The sequence below is a fragment of the Odontesthes bonariensis genome, chromosome 14 (assembly GCF_027942865.1).
Source record: "Odontesthes bonariensis isolate fOdoBon6 chromosome 14, fOdoBon6.hap1, whole genome shotgun sequence".
Classification (NCBI taxonomy): domain Eukaryota; kingdom Metazoa; phylum Chordata; class Actinopteri; order Atheriniformes; family Atherinopsidae; genus Odontesthes; species Odontesthes bonariensis.
In genome coordinates this window covers 7,969,701-7,996,261 of record NC_134519.1, presented here as the reverse complement: position 1 = coordinate 7,996,261, position 26,561 = coordinate 7,969,701, and the positions used below count along the sequence as shown (strand labels likewise).

Here is a 26,561-nt window from a genome sequence, read left to right as displayed (position 1 = left end):
TTTGCACTGGGCCAGGTCTATATAGCCTATTGAAAGAGTGATGAGTGGCTGTGGCTCCCCGTAGCCTCGTGGGTGTGTGTAATGTATGTGCTTGTGTTATGGAAAAAAAGAAAAAAGTTAGAAAAAAAAGTCGTAAATGCTAGACAGACAGTCAGGACACTTGTTAGTCTTGGAAATTAATTCCACACCGTCACCGTCATGTCCTCCTTTTTGATTTTGATACAGAATCCTTGTGTTGTTGTTATTAATTATGCTAAATAGCTAATTTTTACACCATTTTTGGTTAAAAAACAAACAAACGTCGATTTCGGTGCCTTGCCAAATATCAGGCTCACCCGCCGCCCATGCTCAGTTGGTACAACTCTAAACATTTTCATGTGTATCCAGCTTTTTGTCACGTATTATTCAGCTACAAGCAAGCCTTCTTGCTTCATCTTTCCATTACTAAAATTTCAAACACTGGCTGAGTCAGTAATGTAAAATGATAAATATCACCATGCGTTCATCAGGGGTAATATAGTTGCTTAAATCAGTGTTACCCCTCTTGGTTAATGGAGGAACTATAGGCAGCAAACACTTAAAACTTAAAGCTTAGCTCTTTGCATAAATGGATGCACGTCCACATCCTGCTTTTAGCGTTGTATTCTTCAGGGTTTAATCCATAGCTTCCTCCTGCTTTAGAAGGATTTCTCTGTGTCTGACTGATGCTGCCAAAGACAAGTAGACCACGTCTGGATCGTATGGAAGTGCCAGGTTTTCTAAAAATTCTAAAGACTGCAACCAATAACTGATGGAAGAGGAATGAACTTTTTTGTTTTGCATTGTCTGGGCGATATAATGGCACAGGCAGTTTTATTTATACAGCATGTAAACCCAGTGGAACAAAGACGAGGTTTTAGAGAACCACACATGATGCAGTACAAGTTCACATGCACACAAATGCACACACGGTTATTAATGTAGGCTTGTGAGAACAGGAATGTTTTAGAGTTTTGTTTTAAATGTAGACACAGCTGTAATAGAGCTCAGATCAGCAGGTAGTTTTGTGTGGGACCACAGAAACCGAAGGAGCCCATCGCAGGCTGGCTCAGTGTCCACTCCCTAAGTTGAAAATGTGAATACAAACATAGAAACAAAACCCCACACCAAGCTGACTAATTCCAGAAATATGAAACCCTGAGATGCTACACTGTGTACTTTTTTTGTTTGCAGTTAAAATTCAGGAGTCAAGCAGTAAAAGGAATGTGACGCTTTTTTTTTTTCCTTGGGAAAATTGCATCTCAAACACTTAAACACCTTGTTTGTGGACTGTAAATTTTAATTCCAGGTTGGTCTCATGCCAGCGCTCCACACTTGTGGTTTTCTGGAGTCAACAGCCTCTCGTGCCAGAATCCCACAGTTGGAAGTCAGCAGTCCTTTGATCAAAACAGATTAACCTTTAATACAGGAAAATATAGAATCTCTGTGCAACATATCCTACACATGGATAGATCCTGGTGTAAGAAATATATCAGTTTTATGGGAGCCTATCAGTGGACGTTCATATTTTCAGTGCTAATCGGGTTAAACTATTGCAGCACAGAAAGCCTGTTTTAGTGCAAAGACAAAGCTTCGTTATTTGCTTCATAATGACTTTGTTTTGGCTTTACTGGCTTGATTAAATTCATTCTGGACTCTATATCCGATTACACAAAGACCTCGGGACACTTCGGTTTGGCTTTAGGGACCCTCTACTCACTACCACGTAAGTGTTATGTTGTTTGGAGCTGTAGAAGAGGTATAAAAATAGCGTTTTGTAGCGGTGACATGATTTGCCCCATTCACCTCCAGGCTAACGACTTTTGGCTAAAAACGGTCAAATCGAAATTCTCAAAACACATCCGAATGACATGATTTTGATGTCAACTCAACGTATGTACTCCCAACATCCCGTAAATTGATCTAAAGTGCATTTTACTCCGGATTATCCCTTTAAATGCGGAGGAGTAATTTCATGTATTTCCTGTATCTACATGACAATAAATCGGATCTTAATCTTAAATCATCCAATCGATATGACCATTTACTTTCTTTGTTCATACAGTTAAATGTGGCCTTCCTGTAAAGCAGGGGTCTGAAACTGGTTCGTGAAAGGGCCGATGTGGCTGCAGGTTTTTGTTCCAACCCAGCAAGCAACAAGCAACCCTTGTTTCATTCAATCAAATGAACTGGTTAAGAACTTCAGTGCAGACAGTTCAGTTGATTGAATGAAACAAGTCAGCTGAGAGTTATGTTCAGTTAATGACACACTTTACTAAAAAACTTTAGTCACTTTCTGGTTGGATTTAGGAAATAGCATTAATCAGTTATGGCTAGAATATGATCATAGTTACGGATCAAAAGTATCAAAAATATTCCTTTTTTCAGCATAACTGTCGTTTTGTGGCCGGTTGCCATGGTTACATGCGAAAACGTACAATTTATTTATTTTTTTTTACCAGATCTTGTTTGACTCTAGGTAATAACATCAGTTGGTTAGGGTTAGGAAATTTAAAAAAAGTAAAACAACAACTTGGTCGTAACATTATAGTTACACACCGTTACCAACACGGACACTATGTCAGATTTATCATTCATATTTCACACCAGACAGTTATAGAATGATTATAGTAAATTAAAAACTGAAAATCCCTTGCTGATGTTCCTCTCTGGGACTTTGATCTCTCTCCTCTTGCAAAATGTAAAAGATTTCCTTCTCTTGCTCCATACCACAACTTGATGTTGTTAGAAAAAAAAACCTTCACACTCAAGACGAGACAAGTTGTAGCTTATCTTTTCTAAAGTTTGGCACATTGCTGCATGACAAGCTTGTAAAGTACATGTTTAAGAAAAAGTTTTGAAGGTTTCTTGGCAGACTGAGAGACTTGTTCTGACTTTTTTCTTCTTTTTTTTTTCTTTTTTTTGTTTTTATCAGTTTGCGCAGGGAATGAAAAGCCATGAGGGGGCGTGGGTGAAAACTGTGCTCACATTCTGCAGACTCTGTCACTTGGGGCCTGGGCTTGTCTCATCACAGCTGTTCCACGCCCACATACGCACACAGAGCAAGGAATATAAAGTATTCAAGCCAGCTACAGAAAACTCTGGCAAACTTCTCAGCCATGTGTTGCTGAAACCCGGGAAGAGCATCTGCGTCGAGGAGCATTTCATAAATTCCCTGATTTACAATTGGATAACGTTTGATAGAAGTATCGATAATAGATTAAATTAAGGTTTTAAGCAGTGTTGTCAATACAATATTAATTTTATGGCATAATAATCAAGCAAAGGAAAAATATTTCAAACAATTACATGATGTAAACACTGATTTATTGTTTGTGTATTGTGGTTGACAGCATATTCTACTCATTTTATACGCACACAGCACCTTTGGAGAAACACTTAAAAGATTCCAGCTGAAGCCTGTCAAAATTCTGTCAACTCATCATGTTGTTAGATGATAAGAAAAGCGGCAGGTTAAAGGAGTCTGGGATGGCAAAAAGGTAGCGGGTTTGACAGTAACCGTCAAAAACACAATACCTGCTCTTGAGTTGTGATTCTGGCAAATTATGCAGCTGGCTAAGTGGGTTCCCAATTTTCATTTTATCTTCAGAGCCACTTTTCACAAGCTCTCCGTAATCAAGCCAAAGCACTGAGTCAGTAAGGACTACCAATCAGCTGGCATTGTGCCCTTCATGCACTCTCTGGCTCACTGAGCTGCCTCCTTGGAGAAAGAAAAAGGTATCGGTTATGGTTTTAAAATGAGGCTGTTACCGTTGTCTTGGCATTTCTCTCAACAAAAAGCAGTCCCCCATTTGAAGAGAAAAAGATGTGAAAAAAAGCTTTTTGAAAAGGCCTCGTTTAAAAAAAATCATCTGGCATTGCTCGTTATGCTTTTCTTTTTATTCCGGAGAGGCTTACAAGGATTACTCCAATGGCTTCTCAAGCATGTTGAGTTCTCAAGAAGAAAATCAAAACACTTGGAACCAAACAGCTAATTTCACTGCCAGACAAACGTAGTATTAAAGGTTCAGTATGATGCAGGCAATTACAAATTACAAACAACTAAATACTCCCCTCCCCATATCACCCTGGCTGCGTTTGAAACCACATACTACATACTTGCATACTGCATACTCATCAATCAGACAGTATGCAGAGCGTTTACCCACAATGCATTTCGCTCCTACCCAAGCCGAAATCAGCCGGCCTGAAGCTGATTTCCCTTAAGCTCTAAACTCTGTAAACTTTAGCAACATTTGAAACATTTTCAGGTGAGAAAGTAGTCGTTTAGATCCCCAACGTGTTGAAAACCTGACAAAATACCGGCTGTTTACAATTTTGTTCCCACGAATTCAGCGCTACTAAAGCTAGCCGCAGTGAGCAACGCACTTCAGGTTATTTTCACAAAATAAAATACCCGTTGCCTTTTATCATAAGGAAAGCCATTATGATACACTTGGTGGTTTTATTTTGAAAACAGGAAGTGAACCTACCCTCATTGTAGCTAGCTTGAAACTGCCGTTTTGACAGGAAATGACGATCAGCAAGTTACGTTGCATCTTGGGTAGTTTGAGTATGAGTAGTAACCTCATGATGCATACCCAACATTTCAGAGAATCTAGTATGCATCCGGGAAAAAAGTCAGTATGAGTAGTTGGAGTAGAAGGAGAAGTATGCGGCTTTGAACACAGCCCCTTTCTTTCAAAGTGTGTAATGCTGCAAAAACGCAACATAGCAGTGCAGCATAGTGGATGGGTGAGCAGGGGTATGTTAACTCGTACTCCAAAGATTATAAAAACAACCTTTTGAATGAGCAAATTACTTCATCTGTGAAAATACAGTGTTAAATAAACTGTGTTCTTGCATTTCTTCTCGTAGATAGTTCTAACTTTGACATAATAGAACTTTTAATTTTCTATCCAAAAGCAAGCCGAGTTGCCTATTTTCCTCTCTATGCTAAATAGGGACGCTGTGCCTCAAATTTCTGAAAAACGTTATTGCTGGATCTGATCGAAAGGTGTCAGAACATGCAGTGCATAACAGTTTGTTGTGGTCAGGGTACCCTTACTGACCTGTGTCAACTGCTGAAGGCACGAATAATGGGCAAGAGAGCATCAGAACTGGAGCAAAGGAAGTGGTGGGCCTGGTCTGATGAATTATGTGCATCCCTTATCAGGTGAAGACACGGCACCATGATTCAGAATAGGAAGAAAGCTGGCGGTGCCAATGTTCTGCTGGGAAACCTTTGTTTATCCCATTCATGTAGAAGTTACTTTGACATGTATCAATCATCTAAGCGTTGTTGCTTACCAAGAAAAACCCTTCGTGGAAACGTTATTTCCTAGGGGTGTGACGAGATCTCGTGGCACGAGATCTCGCGATATTAAACTCCGCGATATTTCTCGTCGCTTCAAAAATCTGTATCGTGAGTTTTTTTTTTTTTTTTTTTTCCTGAGATCACTTATTTATTTATGTTCATTACACCGGAGACGGTGAAAACTAAGAAAATCTTTGATTAGGCCTACACTACAAAAATATGTTTTGCATATAATATTGTTTGCACTTGAAAAAAGGAGAAATATTTTATTTTATTTTAACTTTTATACATTTTTATTTTTATTTCAATTTGTAGAGGAAGAAGTTTGAAAGTTCATGCTTACATCATGCATGTTGTTAAGAGTTATAAATGCACGTGCAACTCAGTTAAATAAAATTCTGTTATCCAGTCATAATTTGTCATTTTAGTTTTCTTAAAATATCGTATCGTATCGATCTCGTGAACCCAATATTGTGTATCGTATCGTCTCGTGAGATGAGTGTATCGTCACACCCCTATTATTCCCTAATGGCAGTGGCCTTTTTCAGCAGGATAATGCTCCCTGCCTCAGTGCTAATCTAGTTCAAAGAGAGTTTGAAGAGCAACTCAAATGAAATGTTATTTGAAATGAGCATCTGTGGGATGTGCCGAATAAGCAATTACAATCTATGGAGGCCTCTCCCTGCAATGTACAGGACCAGTGCCAGATACCACAGAATACCTTCAGAGGCCTAGTGGAGGCATTAGGGCTGTTTTGACAGAAAAACAAGGCAGGTGGTCATAAATTTATGGCTGATCAGTGTATATTCTGCAAGACCGATGATACATGAACACTTGGTTATTGAATTTGAGGTTATGTCTAAGATGAAAGTACGAGTAAATAGAGGGGAAAAGGTCACTATAACTTCCCTACTTACATTGAAACGATCTTTATTCGCATTTGTATTTCCCTAACAGCATTTGAACATTATTTCTATGGCTTTATTTTTAATTGTTATCTTTTTATTATAGAAAATAGTGCGGCAGGATGTTTAGAGCGCTGCTTTGACTGTTAGGATTTCAGATCCATCCTATGCTTTCAAATCAGTGTTGACTTCAATTTAACAAAGACTAATGGCATGTTTGCACAGAAAGCATTTCAGGAATGTTTTTCAGGCATTCATTTCACGTGTGACTGCTGAAATAAATGCACCGTTACATTAAATCCCCTTGTTTACACAGGTGGTGACTACCGTAGCTCACATTTTACTTAGCAGCATTTTATTTATGTGCATAAACACAATGACTGTAACCAACAGCTCGTTCTGCAATCGTGAAGCTAAGGCAGCATATTCAAAGAAATACGTTGATGTCCTTGACCTACTTTAGGTGCATGAATCTGTAAGAGTTTTTTTTTTTTTTGCTCTGACATTTAGGGTAAAAATGTTTTTAAAAGCCGAGCGTCACAGCTTTACGAAAAGTCTTCAATAAAGAATAAAGAGAAGCCGAAGACCCCGAGATAACTCGGTTGAAAGTCAAAATAAACCTGCTTGTAGACGCTGAAGCACGTGGTGAATCAGACTTTGCGTTCTGCGCATGCTCCAGATGTTTTCCTGGGGTCTTGACCCGGAAGTCAAAGGAGACGATATTCCTGTTGTTGTCGCCGTCAGAAAGAAACAAACAACGCGATGGAGAATGCTCCGTTGGGCATCGAGTTTGTGCAACAAGCAGCTCATCACAGACCAAATGTAGAGGGACGTAGCTTTATCTTGCTCTGCGTTCTCCATCTTTCTCCAATGCCTGAGTTTGTTGTTGTTGGTGGTGGTGAAGAGGTCAACAGGAAGTGGCTCTATTAGCAATAGTTGGAATGGGTACAGCGCCACCTATCATACCGGAGTGTGACACGCTTTGTGCCAATGATTCGAGTCATTCACCGCCATATATCCAAGGAGAATTACCCTTGCTCAAATAAGGAGCATAACCCAACTACTGCTATAATCCAATTAATCTCACCATGTAGACCCACTGAGTGTCAGTGTCAGGGCTGCCTCAATGAAACCGCCAGACGTGCAGACCATGGAGGTACAGTGGAGCTCTGAGTGCGAGTCCAGCTGTGATGAAAGATCACAAATCCTATAAGCCACCGGTCTCAGGGAAGGTTGCCACCACAGGAAGCTTTCATCGGACATGTGGCTGGAGTGGCTCTGCGTCCACTATGGGGGAATATTGGATGTTTGGAGAGTCGAATGTTTTGGCTGGTCTTGCCGACGTGACAAGAATTTAATAGCATCTTGTGTTAAACAAGTACAGTGGACAGCTGTGAGTGCACAAAATGACATTTTACTAAGAGATATGAAAACGTTTTTCATTTAAAAGTGTTAATGTAATGCAGATCACCTCGTGTAATTGTGCCAAAAAGCTTTAAATTTTCCATTACCTACAAATCGGATGTAAATTAGGTCTTTCTTGCTTTCTTGCCGCCTGTTAGGTGTTGATCAGTGTTTTTAGTGCTATTTACATCTGCATATTTGCACATATCCTATTCCTATCAACTCCAAAATATGTGTTTGACTCTGTGTGCAGGTTGTGTCATCTAAATTTCAACTTCATCAACTTTAAAAATTACATTAAAAATACCAAGCCTACTTCTTAAGCCTATTTTCCAGATACTGTAGGTGTCATATTATACAACACAGAACATTTAAAAACACTTAAACATTGACGTTGGTTTCATGGCTACTTCAACATTCAGTTTCTAGAGCAGGTAAGGGTTGTGCCAGAGAAAATCTATGGCCGGTCTCATGAAATTTGTGAAATACAGTGAAAAAATGTTTAAATTGTGAATCTTCAATTGACTTGTTGGAAGCAAATAAACCAAACTGCATTGTGTCTCCAGGGGGTTGGAGGAATAGGCCACGTTGTAAGTGGCGCTAATTCAGTAGATTAGGTCGTCCTCCAACTGAAACCAACGTTTGAGGAAGAAAAACACAACAAGACCTGTGGGGGACATCCACAAGAGCAATATGGAAAGAGCTTCTCCAGGAATATTTTCATCTCTGGAAAATATCCGATATGTCATATCATATCTGGGAAGACACTAGCCAATCATGTGAGTTTATTATTTTCTGGGTCAGACTGTAAACACAGAGTGAGTGATGTCATTTTAATCTTTACAAGATTGTTCAAGTTGTTTCCATCCTCCCAATGCACATCAAGTTTTCTTTGGATAAAGCAAAAAACCATCTCAAGTCATTGGATAAACGTATTTGCGCTTTAGTTTTAGTTTTTTAGTTTTTCATTTTTGCTATTTTCATTCACCTGAAAGCAAAAATTCCTTAATCTAATCAAACAGCAAATGAAAGCAAAGTTTCAAAGCCTAAAATCTAAGGCTGGGTGAGTTAACTCGTTATTATCGCGCTAACGCACTAATATTTTAAGCCGATGAATATTTTATCGCGCATTAACGCAGGTTTTATTATTTATTTTATTATTGTAAAAGTCTGTTGCTCACAGGCTTTTATTTAGTAAAAGTCTGTTGCTGTCTGCAGCAGAATCAGAAAAGAAAGTAATCGGCGGATCCACCAAACATGGAGAAGGGTACGGAACTTTTACTCGGCCATTTTCATTTTAAAGTTCTTCCAGACGGCGGAGTCGACAGAACCAAAGTCATCTGTAAACACTGCCAAGTTGAATTGTCTTCTCAGCGTAGTAGTTCCAGTCTAAAATATCACTTAAAGGCAAAACACACAACTGATAGTCATTCAAGGAAACAGACAGTGGAGCGAGGCTTCTACATAAAAACTACAGAAAGATGCTGATGTTAAAAGTGTGTTTGCACAACAAATGTTATGGCACTTTCATTCATATGGCAGCACATTTAAAATAAAGCTAAATGCTAAAAGCTATACACTACTTTTGAATTCATTTTGGGATTTTGCGTACAAATGCGATTAATCGTGATTAATCAGGGAAATCATGTGATTAATTAGATTAAAAATTTTAATCGTTGCCCAGCCCTAGTTAAAATCATGTTACCAATGGAGAAATGGCACAACGTTTTGAACAAACCAGGCACTGTTTTTGTGATTCTATCATGCAATCCCAACTATTTGCTGCTACCTCATAAAGCTTTGTTTATGCTCATTAGACATATTTCTATGAAATCATGTTGGGAAACTAATTCTACACTTTAAAACATCAAAGTCTGACTCATCTACATCATAAAATATTCAGAGCTGTTTTCCAAAGGGTCCACAGCATTAATGATATTAACAAACTGCAAGTGTAGGAAATAATATGCATTTAAACTCAATATTTAATGGTTATATTAAAAGTTTTCAACTGTTTTGTGTTTATGATACAGTCACATCTTGATGTCGATGACTCAGAGTTCTATAATCTCCGTGGTTTATTGCAAAGTAACTTTTATCGTAATGAAATTGGTCTTGACGTACATTCAGACAAATCTAATCTTCCATCATCTATTGATTTGTGGAGCCATCAACCACCACTTTGAAAGCTAAATGCCCTGTGACTCAGTGGCCCTCAGAGATAGCTATGGCTCACCAGATTACTAACTTCTCTTCCGTCAAAAGCTCTTGACAAAGGCAGCCTATTTGGGCACAAAAGCTGGATTATCTAGTTAATTCCTGTTGCTCTGGATGAAGATTCATTTCCATGCAGACTGATAGAGCAGAGTGAGTTTGGGCCACAGCTGAGAGGCATGACTGTCGGAGCTTTGTATTTGAACAGCAAACTTGCGCAGCAGGGGACCCGATTTCCAGCCTGCAGGCAAGGAGGCTAATCTCCCAATTAGCTATTAAATGTGCTCATTAAAAACAGCAAAGGCAAATGTCCTGGAATAATACGCAAAAACAAATACAAAAGATGTCTTTCTCATGCATTCTTTTGAGGCAAGCTGCGTGAGTCGAGCAGCATTACTACTGTATGAGCATTCAGAGACCCTTTGAAGTCGCTGTTTGCAGTCAGCACTGCGCTGTGGTTGTGTATGGTGTTTTTCACACCACACTTGGCGCCTGTGGTGCTGCATATTATACTTGAGTGGGTGATTTGTTTGATTCTTAGAATTTAACTAAAATGGTTCTTACCTCAGCATGTTAAAACTATCCACTGTGGAAAAGCATCAGTGAAGCATTTTTTCTTAGAAATGGCTGTTTTGGTTTTTTTTTCTTCCTGTAATTGTTCAATTTAGGACACCATTATTCAAGTATGTCTTATTCTCTATGAAACCGTTTAGAAGTATTGTACTTTAATGCTTTATTGAGCTCAAAATCCTTTTTTTCCCACAGGTTTACAAGGTTCTACAAGTTACAACAGAAGAATGAAACTAAAATGAGTGTTCAAATCCAAAAAGGTGGAGAGAATTTATGCATGCTGTGTGTGAACTTTGGGTCCGATGGGACACCCGGTCTCACACCAATACCTGAAATGGTCAAGACGACGATGTTAAAGTAATGTGCCGAAACTACAGAAAACAAGTTTCTCCTCCACTTACTGTGGTGTGCAAAGATGTTGCATTCCTTTCACATCTGTTTCTATAACCAGCCAGCTTGGCTGCCAGTCACACCCCAGGCAGTGGTGCAGTACAGTCATGTGAAAAAGAAAGAATACCCACTTTCAGCGCTAAGGTTTTCTGTGTTGGGGCATAATAGAAAAAAAAACATCAGATCCTAATGAGATCTTCAGATGAACAACACATTACACATTACATATCAGATAGGTGCTGGTCATCAAATGCACTATTACTATAAAAGCAGAAGGTTTGGCATTTTACTGTTTGCTAACACAATGCCAAGGAGGAAAGAAATCAGCAATTATCTTAGAGAACCAGTTGTTGTTGCCCATCTTTGAGAGAAGGGTTATCAGGCCATTTCCAAGCAATTTGGAGTCCATCGTTCCACAGAGAGAATGATCGTTCACGAGTGGAACATTTTCAAAAAAGCTGCCAATCTTCCCAGGAGTGGACGTCCCAGCAAGTTCACCCCAAGGTCAAATCTTAAATTGATTCTGAACAGCCGCCATCCCCTACTTCTCCTGTAAATTGGACTTTTTGAGGATTTATTATTCCTCAAAGGACCGAGGGGATCTGTGTGTACAGCTCGATGAGTAAAGTTTGGTCCGCCTTGACAGATTGACTCAACATTGGCACGGTTTCTACGGAGCCAACATGTATTGTCACCACCATATAAGAAGTTGGCAAAGAATTCATGCTTCGTCCACATATTTCAGGGAGATCTGCTGTCTCATAGGAAAGACAAAGACAGGGTTATTTAATTGATTTGTGAAGCTAAATGATGAAATATGTGTCTGAGCTGTACATAAATTAAATTAGGTTGTTTTGGGTTTTTTTAAACACAAACACGAGCCTCTTTTTTAAAACTCTGATTGCCAATTATGTTTTGTATTATTATTTTTTCTCTGAATGCAATACTTTGATGAATTACCATAAATTTACTGTGGATTTAATGTGGACTTACGACAGAATACACACACACACACACAGATGCTTAACTCGGAGAAAGAGAAATAAAGGAACAACAGGCTCTTGTCTGTGTGTTGTAGTCTCGAGTTGCATACTGTCTGCTGACCTTGCAGTAACAAAGCATATGGACCCTAGAGTTTCTCTATGTTTGCTCAATTCCTTTTAGCATTCAGTGACTCAGACTCTGTTTTGCTTGCATTCATGTTAAAGTGGGTCGTTGGAATCATGACTGCTCTCTAGTTTTTATTAGAAGATAAACATGAAATGATGTTCTGGAAGGAAACGGAAAGATTTCGGAAGCAAAAAAATGACCAATTTAGACTCACGAAGGGCTCATCTTTTGCCACAGAGAAAAAAATATAAGTTGTGTTGGAGTAACAGACTTTCATTGTTCATGTCTTGATTTTCTACTTTTTAAAATGATTAGAAACCTAGAAGAATAGAATGTTTAGTGTTAAAGGCAGAAATACAAGATATTACCCTGACTTGTGAGTGTCATGTCTGTGAGTTTTGTTTTTGTTTTTAGTTCCTCTTGTGTTTTACAGTCTTGTCATGTTTTAGGTATCTTTTATGTCTTAGTTAAATTAGTTTTCAAGTCCATGGCTGTGTTCGAAACCGCCTACTACATACCTAATATTGCATACTGCATACTCATCGATCAGACAGTATGCAGAGTGTTTACCCACAATGCATTTTGCTCCTGCCCGAGGCGAAATCAGCCGGCCTGAAGCTGATTTCACTTAAGCTCTAAACTCTGTAACCTTTAGCAACATTTGAAACATTTTCAGGTGAGAAAGTAGTCGTTTAGATCCCCAACGTGTTGAAAATCTGACAAAATACCGGCTATTTACAATTTTGTTCCCACGAATTCGGCGCTACTAAAGCTAGCCGCAGTGAGCAACGCACTTCCGGTTATTTTCACAAAATAAAATACCCGTTGCCTTTTATCATAGGGAAAGCCATTACGATACAATTGGTGCTTTTGTTTTGAAAACAGGAAGTGAACCTACCCTCGTTGTAGCTAGCTTGACAGGAAATGACGATCGGCGACGTCACGTTATGTTGCATCTTGGGTAGTTTGAGTACGAGTAGTAACCTCATGATGCATACCCAATATTTCGGAGAATCTAGTATGCATCCGGGAACTTAAAAAAAGTTAAAGTTAGTAGGAGTTGTAGGAGTAGGAGGAGAAGTATGCGGTTTCAAACACAGCCCATGTTTAGTATTTAGTTTTACCATTAGTTTCTCTTGCTCTGCCGTCACCTTCATTCACGCCACCTGTGTTTTTCCCCTCAGCTGCTCTCACTCACCAATCACTCCCTCAGTATTTAGTTTCCAGGTCTCCCAGGTATCAGCGCCAGATCCTCACCTTATCCCCATGATTGTCACTGTTATTCAAGTCAAGTTTGTCAAATCAGGGTTGTCCTTTTGTGTATTCATAGTCATACTCATACAATAATATACAATATATAATATACAATCATTGTAAATATTAATAATTTTTTTTGAGCTACATAACTAATTTGAATTTCTCCCACTGGGGAATGAATAAAGTATTTTTCTATTTTATTATATTCTATTTCTACTCGTGTTTTTGTTTGTGTCATAGTCAAGTTTCGTTTCCACAGTTTAGTTTTTGTAATCCGGCTCAGCCGCGCCTTTTGTTTTGTTTTCTTGGAAATTAATCAAAGTTTTTGTTTTTTGGAAAATCTGCATTTGGGTCCTCCTTCTCCTCGCACTTCCAGCGTCCATGACAGTGAGTGTTTTAGAGTGAAATTCTTTTTAGTGTACTGCTCTGCTGTTTTGATCAAAGCTGCCAACCAGAAACTACTCGTCATACAAGACAAATACAAACATATTGATGTAACTAAACTATAATATTGCAATGACTCAAACCGAATATAGACAATAAACCACATGAAGTTTTGTTGTAAACTGTGCAGTAATGCATGATACAACCGAATGCCTGTGTATATATAATGTTTTCTACCTGAGATTATGAAGGATGCCAGTTCTACTCATTATTTAGGAGTAACATGCAAATTGGGCAAAATACTTTTGAACAAACAGAGCATCTGCGGACATTAATACAGATAAAGGGAAACAAACATCAACTTGAGACTGAACATTGACTTGATGCATATGAATCCTGGAGTAGATATTGATTTAAGGTCCTTAAAGAAAAGGTCCTGTCCACTCAAATCATGCCAGTGAAACATACAGAAATAATTAGCTTGGAGCTACACTTACATTTTTAGGCATATGACACAACTTGAAGATGGTCACGTGATTTAAATTTGAGTTTTAAAAAAGTTCCATCATCTCATTAATGACAAGAAAACAGTTTTAAAATCAGATATAGCCTTGGATTATTTTCTCTTAAAGGTAGGGTAGGAGATCCTGGATTTTGAGTCCAGCGAAGCTGCATTTTGAAAATACACAGGTCAAAAGTCCCAACCCTTTTCTTCACTTTCCCCCCGAAGGCACGCCTCTAGAGTACATGAACGCGCACGAGCATGAAGGTGCACGAGCGCTGTTCTGACAGCAAGCATCGATCGTTGCCGTATTTAGTATGCTAACTATACGTTTAATAATGCTAGGTGCTATCCTAGCTGGCTCTAGTTTAGCTTCCTGCCAAGCTTCTGGACGCGTAATTCGTTCACGAAGAAGGGTACGCGCACAGGGGGAAGGAGGGGGAGGGAGGAGCAGATTGCAGTTTGATAGACGCATCAGAATCCAATCATTGTTAACGGTCCGTTCAGTATGATTGGATAGTGTTTTTCCTAGGTTGTACGTTCTAGAGGCCACTAAAACTTTTCATATTTGTGTCAAAACTTTTAATTAATTGGTTGCAATGGGGGTGTGAAGAGTATTTCAAGCAATATGTAAAAAAATGCTCCAGAAAAAGAACCTTTAATAAAGAATATCTAAAAACATCAAAAACATCACATAACAGTAGCAATAAGAATAAAAGCTCATGAGAGAAATGTGATAAAATCCAGATAAAGCAGCTCTGTTTTCAAAGCTCACTTAAATCAGAGGGACACGAGAAAAGCCTTTTGAGTCTTATGATATAACAAATAAAACATGCAACAGTTAAGCAAAGATCAGCTTAAAAAGGCCCGAAGAGGAAACAAAAATAAACACGATGATTGCTTCCTGTGGTTCGTCGCAGCAGCAGCATAATGAGCACAGAAACATGAGTTTACAGTGGTCACATCTGTGAGTGCTTGATGCCATATTTCTGTGAGATAGATTGTTAAGTAGCTCCCAGCTTTGCTGTGTCATAAAACTCTTTTCCGGAGGTCATGAAGTGCTGGCAGGGCTTTGAGTTTAGCAGTTGGTGTTGTCTGACTCTTCAGCTCAGTCCTCACGGGTTCTTATGCAGATTTGTTGCGTTAAAGCAACACAGAAATGGACAAAAACACAACAAGTGATCTCTTAGTTTTTAACTTAAACTGGGAACATTAAAGTTTATGCACTAAACAAGTTCTTGAAGGCAGTTCTGAGCTGTTTGTCAATGGTTTTGCACCTCCTCACAGAGGCATGCAGGGAGGGAGGGCCTTGAACAAAAGCAGTTTTCCAACTTAAACACCAATAAAGGTCACTTGTTTTATCTTCAAACCTTTTGATGGTCATAGCAACAGTTTGCAGGAATGACTTATGGTGTCTATTTTTACGAGTGAGACGGTTTACCTTGAATGATCAATTGTGCTACCTTAGTTCTGCAAGAATCTCAAACAGCTATGGCTGCCTCTGACTTTGCTTTTCAAAGAAGTTGCTGCAGTCACAGCACAGGAACGAGCCATCTTTTTTTTAAACATGTTGAAAACATACAAACAAAAAGCACCTACGGACACAAGGTATCGAGTTGTTGGGTTCATTTTGGGTATGTTTGGCAGACTGTCCTGCCCGGTTGCCTCATCCCTCCCCATGCTGTGATGATGTAACACTGTTGCTATTAAACTACACCAGATTCTTCCCTGCAAAAAAGAACAGAACTTGAATTGTTGTGTCATTTTTAATATCTTGATCCAACCAAGTAATTTTCATGCCTAAACTTAAGCAGTTAGTCATTTTATCCCAAAACCTAACCCAGAGGTGGGTAGTAACGAGTTACATTTACTTGAGTAAGTTTTTGAAAAAATTATACTTCTAGGAGTAGTTTTAAATCACTATACTTTTTACTTTTACTTGAGTAGATTTGTGATTTGCCTCTCGATTTACCTCTTTGGTATTCTACGCCTCATTATTTTTATCCCCCCGCGTACGCCTCATTTTAATGTTTTATTCTGACAGAGAGAGAGACTTCCACCAAAGGCTCAACCACCTGACTGTGTTTCACCAATCAGACGTAGCCGTGCAGTCTGGTCACGTGACCACACTCAATCTCAGCGGCGGGACGGGTTAGCTTTAGCATTAGCAGTCGTAGCAAACAAACAAAGAAACAGATGAAAAATGTCAGAATCAACGGTGGGAAATGAAGACACAGACGAGGCCTCATACTGAAAGCATGTTTACCTTACAAAGAGTGAGAAACAGCAGCTACATTATGTGTCTTCTGTGTCAACCAAAACAAACGCACATTTCAGCAGAAACTCAACATCTAACTTGAGGAAACATGTAGCGCTAAGTTTCCTAAATTCATTTTTTCCCCCATGGATAGGTGAATGTTTGTTTTTTAGGTTAAATATGGGTTACATATGTTTTAAACATTTCCTAAGTCTCTTTTATTTTTTATTCAAGTACTTGAATTTACCTGGATTATTTTAATTTAAGCTATTTTGTAATTAATTCATTCATTTTAATTTATTTTATCAATTGGATGAACTCTAATTTGCCTAAAGATGATTATTTAGTATGTTTGTCTGTCTGATTGAATGCTTGTGTTAACAAATAAATCAGACGTTACTCAACAGTTACTCAGTACTTGAGTAGTTTTTTCACCAAGCACTTTTTTTACTCTTACTCAGGTAATTATTTGGATGACTACTTTTTACTTTTACTTGAGTCATATTATTCTAAAGTAACAGTACTTTTACTTGAGTACAATTTTTGGCTACTCTACCGACCTCTGACCTAACCCAACAGTGACTGAAAACAGAGGGAAAACACAGTGTAGAAATGTTTCCACTGAAGAATCAAACCAGGATTTCTTGATTGAAATCTTTCATTTTTTTCCGCACCAGCCCATTTCCTCTCACCCACAGTGGACTTTTTTAGCTCTTCAATACTTTCCAAATTTAATAAGGGCTTCTATATGTTCAGCATGTTGATTTCACAGTGCTTCCACCTAATTTTGTCACATAATGACACCAGACTGGTGAAAAACAAATAGTGGAGAAGACAAGCTGTTGGAAATGTTTTCTTAAAATCACATTGTAGATTTTATCCAAATTATATTTATCAATGGAGGCAACTTTTGCCTATTCCCTGACACTTTCAATTTAAGGTTTTTCTTTGTGTGACTGAAGATAAAAATCTAAATTAGAAAAGTAGGACATTCATAGCCAGAGATGACATGACAAACTGGAGTATGCACAACACGAAGGTGGGGAGGTTGCATTATAGAAAGAAAAAAAAAAACCACAAGCTGTCTTTACGCTTTAATTTAAAGACATACTTCTGTCTGTGGTGACCCCGCCTCAGGCAGCTCTGGGTCAACGTGCAGTCAGGGTCATAAAATACCGAGGTTATCGCTGGCCTGTGGGCTTCTGGATGACCCTGACAACCCTACAGGCAAAGCTAACCCAGGTGAAAGGGAAAAATGGAGAGACTCTCGAAAAATGACAAGGTGAATCAGTCGCACCATTGTAGCAGTCACCTGGAGCAGCTCACAAAGCCAGACTGACAGCAGTTTACCTTCCTGTGCCTGACATGTCTGTCATTCCACTGTGAATTCCAGCCCCATTGTTGCAACACCACAACAGTCAAGTTTCTCCAACACTATCAGTGACGGCATGTCCAAAACCTTGACTCTGCTCCCACCCTGTCATACGTCGTGTTTTTGACAGACACCCTGAGCTGCTGTCTGACTAATCCTAAAGCATTTGTTGTCTAAAAGCAGCTGTCAGCGCCACACTTAGAATAATTATATGTATATAAGGCAATTAATAGCAACAGCAAATTGGGTGATTGTGATTCGCACGTATGTACTCAGGCATAACATTCCTAAACTTCTGAAACAATGATTGTATCTGTGTGTGTTAAATAACGCAGTTTGTGCATTGATGGAATGGTTACAATGGTTACAGATAGCGACTTTCACCACCTTAGACCAATAAAGAAACAGAAAAACATCAAAGCAAGTCTACAACTATCATAATATCTCCAGTCCAGCCTGTGTTATTTTGACCTTTAGTACAAGAAATGTTCTCCATGCTTTGAGCTAATGAATGCTGCTAAAAATATGCAGCGCTGGGGCTGTCTGTGGCGTGGTGGGTACAGTAGACGCCCCATGTACAAGACGCTATAGTCCTCGCTGCTGCTGGCCCCGGTTCTAGTCCCGCATCGGACTGCCCTTTGCTGCGTGTTGTTCCCCCTCTCTCTGCTTCCTGTCTCTCTACACTGTCCTATCTAATAAAGGCATAAAAAGCCCAAAAAAATAAATATGCAGCACTTAATAAATGTATTCAATATCTATTTGCTCACAACAAGAGGGTTCCAGGTTCGATTCCCAGCTGGGGCCTTCTTTCTGTGTGGAATTTGCATGTTCTCCCCATGTATATGTGGCTTCTATTCCTCCAACGGTCCAAAAACATGCGTGTTGGGTTAATTGGTGACTCTAAATTGTCCCTAGGAGTGAGTGTGCATGGCTGTTTGTCTCTGTGTGGCCCTGTGATGGACTGGCGACCTGTCTAGGGTGTACCCAGCCTCTCGCCCAATAACAGCTGGGATAGGCTCGAGCCAGCCCCCCCCGCGACCCTAAATTGGATTAAGTGGGTATAGAAACTGAATGAATGAATGAATATCTATTTGCTCTTTTCAAAAGCTGTATTTCTGTATGTATTGGCAAATTAACCAAAACAGGTGAACAAATTCATCAAGACGTACATAATTCTCTTAATGATGTCCTCAGTCAGGACTTTCTCTGTTTTAAATGGACGTGCACGTGAACAAAATGGCATAAAAGAATATAGTTTCACAGCATTTTCGTAAACTGTCACAAAATAAGTAATTGCAAGTTTCTACTGATGTAAAAGGACGCTTGGAGAGACTCAGGACAGTTGGAGATTGAATTAGACACACAATTGTATACCAGAAGCCACTCTCAGAGGTCGAGTGTTGATGAAAATGTGCAGTCTGGGTCCATCTTGTATCTATCAGTACTAAGAGTTTCGTTTTGTGTATGTTTCATGCTTCGCTGTGAGAATAAAACAGGTGCATATATCTTGTAGATATCAGCAGAATTCAGAATGTTAAAACATTTTAAGGCCAGTGTGTGAGTTGTGGACAGTCCAACAACATATGAGGAAGGTATGGGCCTCATGCCGGTTAACATAGTCAACAAGCACGAGCTACATTGTTAGGAAGCGAGGACACTGATCACAATAAACCTGCAGCAGCAATGGAACAATGAACCCTTTGTTGGCCAAACCACCCGCAGCATATTCTGTATCTCCAGACACAGTTCCCGCATTGAAATCCTGTCATCACCAGACTACAAAGGTCATGTGTTTAAGAGATGAGTGAGGAGAATGTGGTGGCATGTTAAAAATCCAACAGTGCTTGGAAACTTGAGAAGGCACAAGACAGTTTTTATGCATCCTAAAATGTTTAATTCATTGTTACTTGTGGGACCTCAGTGCTTATAAATCCTTTGGGGTATTTTTTTTTATTCTGTAAGATATTTGATCATATGCACAAATGTATGATTATGCAAAGCTTAAAAGTAAGGGGGAAAGGCCATTTTTATGAGGAGCGTGTGTACGAACATGTATGTGCGTAACTGTATGTCTGCATGTCCTCATTTAAGGTTGCATATTTTAAACACACCAGAGGTGGGTAGAGCAGCCAAAAAATGTACTCAAGTAAAAGTATAGTTACTTCAGAATAATATGACTCAAGTAAAAGTAAAAAGTAGTCTTGAGTACTCAAGTATTACTTAAGTAAGAGTAAAAAAGTGCCCGGTGAAAAAACTACTCAAGTACTGAGTAACTGTTGAGTAACGTCTGATTTATTTGTTAACACAAGCATTCAATCAGACAGACAAAATTACTAAATAATCATCTTTAGGCCAATTAGAGTTCATCCAATTGATAAAATAAATTAAAATGAATGAATTAATTACAAAATAGCTTAAATTAAAATAATCCAGGTAAATTCAAGTACTTGAATAAAAAATAAGAGACTTAGGAAATGTTTAAAACATATCTAACCCATATGTAACCTAAAAAACAAACATTCATCTATCCATGGGGAAAAAAACGACTTTAGGAAACTTACCGCTACATGTTTCCTCAAGTTAGATGTTGAGTTTCTGCTGAAATGTGCGTTTGTTTTGGTTGACACAGAAGACACATAATGTAGCTGCTGTTTCTCACTCTTTGTAAGGTAAACATGCTTTCAGTATGAGGCCTCGTCTGCGTCTTCATTTCCCACCGTTGGTTCTGACATTTTTCATCTGTGTCTTTGTTTGTTTGCTACGACTGCTAATGCTAAAGCTAACCCGTCCCGCCGCTGAGATTGAGTATGGTCACGTGACCAGACTGCACGGCTACGTCTGATTGGTGGAACACAGTCAGGTGGTAGAGCCTTTGGCGGAAGTCTCTCTCTCTGTCAGAATAAGACATTAAAATGAGGCGTACGCGGGGGGATAAAAATAATGAGCCGTAGAATACCAAAGAGGTAAGAAGAAAAGTAACCAGCTCATTGTAGCCTAATGTAGCGGAGTAAGAGGACAGTTCCTGCTGCACAAATCTACTCAAGTAAAAGTAAAAAGTATAGTGATTTAAAACTACTCCGAGAAGTATCATTTTTTCAAAAACTTACTCAAGTAAATGTAACTCGTTATCACCCACCTCTGAAACGCACACTACATTTTAGCTTATCATTTAATGTGAATACACACTGATATGCACACATGCCTGAAGACATTGAAGTGACACAAGCTAAGGATGTTCAGGTGTTGGGGGGTGGGAGCTTTGAACCTGTCTGACAGCTGGCCCGAATGTTGACTCCATCAGGTAAAACCTGCACCTGAATCTTGTCGGCACAGCTGTGATCTTAAAACCAAGGACAGAAACATTCAGGTCGGAACGAGTCCAGCATTGCCAGGGTCACATCAGCTGTTAAAAAACTTTTTTTGCTATTTTTCTACAAGAGGAAAAGATGCTGTATGAATCAACATGACAAAAAGTGTCTGACATCGCTATAAACATTTGATGAGTTGTGACTACATGTGAAAATTTAAATCAAGTACTTTTATTAAGCTGGTATGCAAATGTGTGCAAACATTCCCCCTAATAAACAGAATAACTGAAAGACCATGGCCTGTACAGATGTTCTTCCTCTCCCCTCTAAAGAAAGAAGTCAATTTAGACGTGCCTTAAACCTGCATTCTTTGTTTTTCATGACCCAAAACAACTAAAAGCCTAAAAGTTTGCTCAATTGATTGTTATGCGGTGGATATTTACACCATGGTGTAACATGGCCCATGTTGCCAGGGTGTTGCAACCTAAGCTGCTCTTAAACTAACCCCAGACAGTATTCCTACATGGGCGTCATTTGGTGGTGAAGGTGTAAACAACTGTTTGACCTGTTGTACTAATGTGGAGTAAATATCCATTATAGTCATGGATATCAGCTGGTCCAGTCCAGAGTCCAGACTAAACATGGAGAAGCAGCATTTAGCTGCTATGCTGCAAACAAGTGGAACAAACTGCCAGTGGAGATTAAACTTTCACCAAATGGAGACATTTTTAAATCCAGGTTAAAAATATTTCTTTTCTCATATGTCTATGCATGAAATCTGCACGGTATCTTTTGATTTATCTGGACTGTTGCTTGTTTTTAATCATTTAAATGATTTTATTTGTTTCTCTTTATATTCTTTTATGTATTTTTAATGCTTCTTCCACTCCCTGCTGCAATGCTTTTATTTTATGTGAAGCACTTTGAACTGTTCTGTACATGAAATGTGCTATACAAATAAATTTGATTTGATTTGATTATAGACGCAATTAAATCTTTTAGGTTTAGGTTTTTGATGGATAAAAATGTGTCCTTCTGGTCTTCTTTGCTCTATGTAGCTTTTAGCTTTTGATCCATCGGGAAAGCTTCTGATTGTGGCGCTGACAACACATACGTCATTCATCAAAAATTGCGAGTATAGCAGAAATTATATTTGTAAAGTACTCAAATTTGAGGGTTTTGTTTCTCCAACTTATTACTATTATCTCTACATATAATTTAAGAATGAAATATTATACTTCTACCTCAAATATGTAAATGAGTTAGTTCATTTATTAGTTACAATATTTAATTTAATGTATGAAGTTTCGTAACAATATTTACCGGGGAAATTTTGGAGCTGAGCATATTCATAGAGCTGATGGCCTCTTTTTATTTGAGCCACGCAGATTTTTTTTTGCCATTCTAGCCTGGGAACACACAGAATAAATGCAACTTTAAGACCATGGGAATTGTTGTTTAGTGATTTAGTTGCTCCAGTTAAACTAATGTCTGACATGTAAGGTTAGTAGGTCATGTGACTAACAGCTAGGCCACTAGGTCAAGTGCTGGTAAATTCGTGACATCTGGAGGCAAGAAAAGTCTTGGTCTTATCTTCTGCTTCAAGTCTGTTAAGCGAGATCAACATTACAGTTAACGGCACGTTTTTTTCCTCCGCCCGTCTCCCATGGTTGTAGCTATTGATTGGTCGAATATGCGAGAGCAAAGGAACAGCTGGTTCATGTTGTGCTCTGGCGTCAGGCCTACTCTCCAAGGATTGTGTGCGTGGGTGTAAATCTTGGAGTAGATGCACTTTCCAAGTCTTCTACGGCCCAGTCATGGCGGTGGGCCGGGCCTGGAGCTTTCCTTTCAGCTGCAGAGACTGAAAACAGATGGGGGGGGGAGCCAGGATTCAGTCTGCTGGGGTTTATTTTATTTTATTTTATCCCCGTCTTGTCAGATTGGTAGTGTACTCAAGCTCCGCTTCTCTCTGTGAGACTTGATTGGATTTGATCCCCGTCTTCTCTGCTCTCCGTGCCTTTTCAATACTTCCCTCTCATTTCCACTTGTACTCTTCACTTCTTTTCTTCCCTTTCATTGCGTCATTCTTCGACACAACTTATCCATTCTCCCTTCTCCCTTTAATCTTGTTTCCTCTGCCCGGTTCTCACATCTCTTTTCTTTCCTGGTATGTTTTTTATTTTCTTTTTCCACTAATATTTCTGTAATTCTCTCTCTTCTGCACTCACATTCTTCAGGTTTCATTCTTCTCCTTATTGTCAGTCTCAGCTCCCTTGTAGTTCCCTTCCTCCTCTCACCCTAACCTCTCATGTCCCTGCTCCCATCTGCAACCCTTGCCTTTAAATTCCCTCTTTCTTTCCTCATCCTCTCACTCCCATTCTTCACCCACTCGATCCTCTCGTAACGGCTAATGGAATGACAGGATAACATATGAAGCCAATCATCGCTGGGAGTGGCTGTAAAATATTTTCTATTTTTCTGGCCCCAGGATTCTTTCTCAGTGTCTGTTTTTTTTTGTATCATTTCTGTTTGTTATGTTTGACGTATGATTGCTTCAGTTATTACCACTCCTTGCGAGTGCAGTAAGGCAATGAAGAAGGTGGGGAATCTAAAGCATTTAGTGAGTGATAGTTATATTCAGTGAAATTAATTTGAGTTATTTTCAACATGTTTAAGAGGGTGAACAATCAGCTTGATATGTATAAGTCGCATGGCTTACATCAGCGTAACTTTTTCTAAAAATTGCACCTTTCAATCACAAGTGTCACGTAATGGTGATAAAGTGCCTCAGGGCGCCAAAGCGAGACACAAAAGGAGGTGTGGAAATAAAAGAAAATGTTAAATATTAGGTTAATAATAAGGAAAGTAATTATTAATTCGGTGAACATCAGTTTTAGATTGTGTTGTCTGCTTCTTTCTCCAATGATATTTGGAACTGGCATCACTGTCACGCCCATGGGATTTTCCCCATGTTTTTAGTTGTGTTTTATCATGTTTTAGGTTGTGTTTTGGTTCTTGAGTTCATGTTTTGCCATTTGCTTTTCCCCTCACTTCACATACCAGCTCATTAGTTTCACTCACATCACCTGTTCATTGTCCCCAGCTGCACTCATTCACAATCACCCACTTCCCTATTTAGTTTCCAGGCTCCCCTGTACTTTTGTCAGATCTTTACCTGATTTTCACCCCCTCATGCCATGACGTCACGTTAGAGTTGAGTATTTATCCATGCCATGCTTAGTCGTTTGTTTTTGTCATAGTCCTGTTATTTTTTTGATTTCACAGTTTAAGTTTTGTCATCCGGCTCAGCCGCGCTTTTTGTTCCGTCTAAGTTAATAATAAACCCAGTTTGCCTTTTACATCCTCTGAGTCCGCATCCGTGTCCTACCAACCCACCCACTTTGACAATCACAAACAAGCCCCTGCTTTTAATTAAATGGTGTGTGGAAAATTTTAGAACTATCAGAAAGTCTGGAGTAAAATTCAGCCTGAGTACGTTGTGTCATGCAGGCAGATCATAACCTTCAGGCTACGGAGTTAAACGTATTTATACAGAAGCAAATTACTAAATTTCATGGGGAATTATGTTTTAAAACAGGAGTGAGCCGGGAGTGAAGATGAAGAAATGTTTTTTTTCTTTTCATCTAAATTTCTTAAGAAATTGTCTTAAAGGGATAGTTCGCCTCTTTTAACATGAAGCTGTATGACATCCCATATTAGCAATATCATTTATGAACATCTTCTTACCCCCTGCCGCGTCCTGTGAGCCGAGTTCCAGCTGAGTTTTGGCGTTGACGAAGGTAGTCCGGCTAGTTGGCTGGGGACACAAAAATAAAGCGGCTTGCTTCTCAAAACAATATGCGTTCAAAAGATTAATACATTTGCGTCACAAAATCGGTCTCCAGGAAAAAGTCAGACCTCACAATCGCTTGGCGCTACCCCACTGAGTGAGAGTACTGTCACGTCTGCACCACAGACTTGTCACCCCGTTAGCCAGAAAAGGGACATTTGTGACGAGCGATAGACAAACAGCATCTGTTTTGTGGCAGTATGTGATATCTATCTAAATCTAACCATGTAGCTCCTGATGACTGAACAACAAACAAAAGCGAAGCATAAAACTATGTGTGGAAATAATGGATAAGATGGGAAATTAACCTGCGTCGTCAGGCCGTGTGTGAACTTGGATTTTTTTTCACCTGTTAAAACTGGGAAATTGTCTTTTCGTGATAGTTTCACTAAATGAAACAGGACTAGATTGTTATATCCTGTCATTTTAATTTCAAAGTCCACCAAAAAAAAAGATAAAGCAGTGCCACAGGCAATCCATCAACTCACAAGGTTTTAGTGAGACTGCATAGCCCAGAAATCTAGACGCCCTTAGCGACCGCAAATTGAATTTGCTCCCGGGTGAGTCTAGTCAGTTGTGGTCGTTTTGCGAGGCTGCAAATCGAAACTTAATCAGGCCAATCAAATCGTGAGGAGTGGGGTCGGCTACCTAGTGACGACAGAGGTGCGACGTTTTAGTGTGTAGTTCATGAGAGAGGTAAACAATGGCTGCGCCCAGCGAACAGTCTTTCGATTTGGCTTTGGCAGCGACTCTAGAAGATTTAAATATACATTTTTCTTTGCGAGACGACATTAGACTACACACCACGATGTACTTTCCGTCGCGCTGACTACGTAATCCTTCTTCATCGCTCTGATTGGTTGTTGCGCCATCCTATTGCGTGGCGTTGAGTGCAGAGGCAACTCAACAGACAACCGTTTATCCCGCCCACACTGCTATCCAGCTACACTAGACCCCTGTACAGCTTTTTGCTGTACGGGTCTAGCTTGCTAGGCTAGAGACTGTGATGAATGAAAACGAGCCACAATGAGTTCACCTGTAATAAAAACTATTATAAGGAAAATATTAAGCCTCTCCTTTTTTTACTGATTGTTACTGCACCAAACATATAATTAATCATTTTGGTCTTTTCATGAGACTTTTTGAGAAAGAGTTACCTTATCCTGTAACAGTAGAATACCGTTTTAATCCATTCACCAGTGTTTTGCTGCTCTTATCATCCGCAGAAGCAGATCAGATCAGATCAGATCAGATCAAAAAGATCTGAAAACAGTAAACAACTTTAACTCAGTAATTAAATTGTGTCTTTTTTCCCATTTACAGGTTAATTAGATTTTTCCGTTTGTGACACAAAGGTAAATATTTATTCTGCTAGTTTATGTGAGTGTTACCTTAGCTAGCGTGTGTTGGTGTGGTTGATGCAGTACCTCTTTAATGAGAGACTGCACATTCAGCTTCCATATGCAACACCCCAACCCCCTCTACCCCTCAGTCTGTCTCTCTTGTCAGGTCTGTGGATAGCACGTCTTACCGGGGGTCCCTGTTGCCCAGCGATGCAGGCGCTTCATATCGGCATTGCATGGTCTTTTCAAATTCATATCTCCCCTGGGTCCCGTGGGTGGCAGCTTTGGATGCAGCCTAATCAGAATTCTTCTCCTTGTGAGTCCACGTTGTATAAAAGTGACTGCGTGTGTGTGTGTGTG

The 26,561-nt window shown here is 39.3% G+C and overlaps 1 long non-coding RNA gene across 1 annotated transcript; it reads right to left on the bottom strand.

Annotated features, from left to right (window-relative positions):
- Nucleotides 1–916: 916 nt before the first annotated feature.
- Nucleotides 917–26,561, bottom strand: LOC142398216 (uncharacterized). The gene is made up of 3 exons (XR_012772764.1): nucleotides 26,390–26,561; nucleotides 24,756–24,825; nucleotides 917–1,415 (listed from the first exon to the last, which is right to left on the bottom strand). It is a non-coding gene; the product is annotated as an uncharacterized LOC142398216 (long non-coding RNA).